Genomic DNA, 4905 nt, shown 5'->3' on the forward strand with positions numbered 1-4905 from the left:
ACGGATGATAATTAAGATCAAGAGCTTAGTAGCACGAGGACCACCTCGGTGCTAAGCCCATGCAACGAAGCACAAAGCGGTTAGAAAGAAAAGCATGAAAGAGATGTTTTGCACTTGCACGCTGCTGGTTTTTAAAATGTTTGAGCACTAGGCATCCACCTCTTTGCATGATCATTTAGAGGAAATTAAAAGTATCAGAGTCAGCTCCTGGACACGCATAGCAATTGTTTTCAGTAGGCCCTTGACCCACCGTTGAGAGTGTGAGGTTCCTATGCTGTAGGCTAGTCGTGGGATCCTAAAGGGGAAATCAAGTAAGGACAATGGTACATTTCTGGATACGCTTATTTGGTACCTTGAGCGACGTTTGTGCGAAATGTCTAAATGTTGAGCGGCGCATCGAGGGGCCAATCCCCAAGGTGTAGGAGAGTCGCAGAGGGTTGACGGCATTCAGCCGTAGGAGGAACCCCATGTGTATGTGATTCGAGCCTTTTGGCCATGTGAAAGGGACTCCCTCTGAGGAGTAATATTGGGTTAGGATCAGTTGGACTACAACGTATTACAAACGCAATGTTTAGGAAGGCAGAGATTTTGATAGACGCTCCTGGCCGCGAGGCCGAGGGGTTGTCTTGTGCAAAGTGACGAGGTCCGGCTAGTGCATGAGCCAGTGCCGGCCCGTTTTTAGGTCCATCACCACTATAAGTATTGTGTGAATAGTGGTCATTCTAGTAGTTGGAGCAAATGATTCTTGAAATCAAATCTTTTAACTTGTAAACATCATTGTGTAACTAATCTGGCTTTGTACTTTTCTAAGCTACTATCAAACTTGTACTTTACCTTCTAGACCCACTTTCTACCAATAATCTTCCTCTTTTATGACCGATCCACTAGCTCCAAAGTATCATTCTTCATCATGCTATTATACTTGTCTTGCATAGCTGCTCTTCATGCTCTTGACTTCTTTACTTCTCTCATAATCTCAGACATCAAGGCCATATTGACTATGTGAGTAGAAGCCTTTCTTTGCTCCTCTATTCTCAGAGACCTCGTAAGCCGTCTATCTTTTTCTCAACTATAGTAGGCATAGGATTACTGTGATCATAGATTTTCTTCACCCATCATGGAAATGGTTTTTTTAGTGGCAGATTATAGGTTGGTTTACCAAAAGCTTGAGCATTATCACAAAGGAAGTACACCAATATCTTTCTACTATCGTTGCCGACAATCAATATAAAATAAGATCCTCCCAAGGCTTTTGTAGGCATTTTACTGCAGAAGTCAGCATGCACCAACTCTAGAGAAGCCTTTGCATTGATCTTGCTTTCTTGTGAAAATTCCTTTCTCTATTACTTGCCCATCACACAAGCTTCAAATGGTTCTTTCATTTTAGTTGGTAGGTGAGAAACCATATCTTACTTGTGCATCTCCTTTAACACTTCAAAATCAATGTGACTAAATCTTTCGTGCCAAAGTTTACTTGTGCCCACAACACTAGCGATGGCTATAAGAGCACTTAGCTCATATAGGTTAATCCTCCTTTCTCCTTTTCTAACAACTTTGCCAACACTACCGATAATTTTAGCACTTATTTGAGTGGACCTCACCTCATGGCCAGCATCAGTTAGAGAAGCAACTAATAGTAGTAGATTTATCTTAACCTCTAGAATATACAACACATTTGAAATATTCTTAAGTTCACCATTTGCAATAGCAAAGAAAATAGTACCTATGCCCTAAGTAGGGCATTTTGAATTATTCCTGACTGTCATAATGATAGATTCTTATAGAGACTTCATAGAACTATATAGACATTTCTTGTTGGTCATGTGATGGGAGGTGCCACTATCCTCATGAGTTAGTGTTAGATATTTCTTGCATTGAGGAACATACCTCCTCAATTGTCGCCATGAATAACTCCAACTCTGCTTTAGCCATATTAGCTATCTCATTTCATTTAGTCTTCACGGTGTGAGTCTTTTCATCTGCCTTCTTGACATGATAATCTGCAATTACATGTCCTTTCTTCTTGTAGTAGAAGAACTCTCCTTGAAACTTTTTCTTACTACCCTTCTTCTTTTTGTCACTATTGGTAGAAGAACTTCCTTTGCCTTTCACATTGGCAAAAAATGCAGCATCTCCACTACTACTACCTTCACAAGCTTTAAGCCTAAATTCCTCCTCCATTAGTAGTACACAAAACTCCTCAAACATCAAAGCTTTGGGTCTCACCTGAGTGTGTAGGGCAATTACCAATCCATCAAACTTTGGTGGAAAATTTTGAAGACACCTTTGAGCTAGCTCCTCACTAGTCTTTTGTATTTGGTCGCATAGATTCTTGATTCAAGTGATGAACGCTTTAGCTATCTCTCCTTCAATAAACTTCTGTGTTGCTAGTTAATTCTCCAAGTTCTAAATCCTTGTTTGATTTCATGCTTCTTGTATTTACTCCTCAATACATTTTGAGCCTCTGTTGATGCCTTGGTTGTATATTGAACAAGATCAAAATACTATCAAAATAGCTTGTAACTAAGGCACATAGTGCATTTGCATTCCTTCATTTCCAAGCTCATAGAAGATTTGCATTTGGAGGAATCATAACACTCAAATTTGATGGGTCGGGGGTGGGTTGTGGTTTTGGGTTAGTCCCTAGTACCATCTCCAGAAGCTCATAATAATCAAGGATAGTTGTGATTTTAAACTTCCACAAAGTATAATATGTACCATCTAACTTGCCTTTGCTAAAGGTTGGTAGATGAGCCCTCAATGTTTGAATTGTTTTGGTATAGTACTGCCGCAACCTCATGCATTGGCACTGCTACTTGATACAATAGATGACATTTCTCCTCTTCATTGTTGAAGCCCTTGCCTCTTGCATAATCTTCACTCTTCAAAGTCCCCTATGCTCTAATACCATGTAGAAATTACAAGGCACATCAATCTAAGCAAGGAGTAGAGAACACATAGAAAATATGAATAGAGACTACTTTAATTTCAAAAAAAATGATAGGTAAATAGCTTAAGGATAGCTGGAAGAACTCTGACTAGGTGAAATATAGATTGATGATAGCTTTAGAGGGGTCTTCCTTTTATAGCCCAAGAAGGTAGTTTGATTGGCATGTATGACCCTATTATGCACCTTCCCTAGTCAGCTGCAAAATACTCTAAGGAATCTTCTCTTTACCATCAGGTCTGGGGGGCACTGCCCTCCCCAAGACCCCCTAGCCAAGGGCCACTTTTGTGGCCCTTGGACCCTAAAATAGGGGCTCCTAATAACTCCCACACCCCACAACTCATGCATTGTGCCTCAAGTTGTTACCAACATAAATACTCTATCGAACCCAAAGGCTAGACCCACAAAGGTTACATTTTTCCATATAATTGCATAGACATCATTTGATATACAAATCATGACCCACCCAATGTCTATGCTTACACATGGCTTCTTCTCATAATGGGGGCCATACAACTTAGAGCACCATGGATCATTGATATCACCTTATGAAGGTGGGACATTGAGCATATCTAGCATTCACTACATAGAGAAATATATTTTTAAGCACAAATTCTACTACAATAGGTTGGGATTGTAGACGTGGTCCGTAGATGTGCATTTATAGACATGTCTAAAAATCCATTTTTAAGCATGTGTAAATACATGTTTCACATGCATTCTTTAACATATTGATAAATGCTCATTGAAATTACACTTAAAATAAGAATGATAATTCAAACTTACCATGAATTAATTTTAGTTATCAATTCCTTTTCATTGGAAACAATGTGAAGAAGAGCTGAGAGAAAAAGCAATTGATAGGCAATACACAAGATGTAACTCAAAAGCTCACACGTAATAGATATCATGGTCAAGAGCTATCATAGAAATATAACATTTTATTCAATCTCCTTCTCCACATAAAAGAAAATATGTTAGTTTTATTCTTATTCTTCATATTGTTATGTCTTTTTCTAAAATAACATTTTGAGAAGAAAGAATAGAAAAGAACTCAAAATATGCCACAACTAAGCTTTTATAGATTGTATTTTTGTTGTCACAACTAAGGTTGTGTAGAAGAAGCTTTCCCTCACTCTCTTTTTCTTATAAACATGAAAGCACAACTCATAAAACTCAAAATAGACTTAAATAAGAGTAAAGAAAAATTGAGTGATACACTATTGGGTGCAAATTCCCCTCGTACATAGAGTGGGCATCTTGTCCATATCATATTTATAATTAAAAAGTGAATCTTGCTTTGTCCAAAGATAGGCCCTTTACAATCACTTTTTCACAAAAAGATTGAGTTTACTGAATAGATGGTTACAATTCGTTGCACAACTCATAACTACTAAGAGCCATAAAATATTTCTAGAATATCCTCAACATATATGCTAGAATTTTAAGTATTAATAAATATTTACAAAGAGGGTGTGTGCATAAATTAGACTAAATGGGGTGCGTGTATTAAATAATTCAATAAAGAAGTCTATAGAATAAATTGCATTTGTCGCACGTATCCGATTTATCTTGCTCTACATATCATCTGCCAAAAATTCAAAAAATTATGTTTGAAAATTAATTAATTGAATAAATACAAATAACCATAATAAATAAACTAATCAAATCATGTAGACGTTAGCACTTAAGATATGAATATTATGACATTACCCACGTAAAACTTCACCCACATTCACACTTGTAAGTCTCATACTCGGAAAGAATAGGCATCCCCATTTGCTCTTAAGAGCATGCCCCACGCTAACGAAGAACCATTCAAGGCACTCATCTCATTAATGTGCACAAAAGAGAGAATCATTGAAGACACTCATCCCCTTGTGTAGGTGCATCTATATGAGGGGATGAGTGCCTTTAATGGTTTTTCCCTGTGTGCACGTTGACGGGATGAGTGCCTT

This window comes from Lygodium microphyllum, chromosome 17 (genome assembly GCF_053477565.2).
Source record: "Lygodium microphyllum isolate KBCC chromosome 17, Lygodium_microphyllum_v1.1.10, whole genome shotgun sequence".
Taxonomy (NCBI): domain Eukaryota; kingdom Viridiplantae; phylum Streptophyta; class Polypodiopsida; order Schizaeales; family Lygodiaceae; genus Lygodium; species Lygodium microphyllum.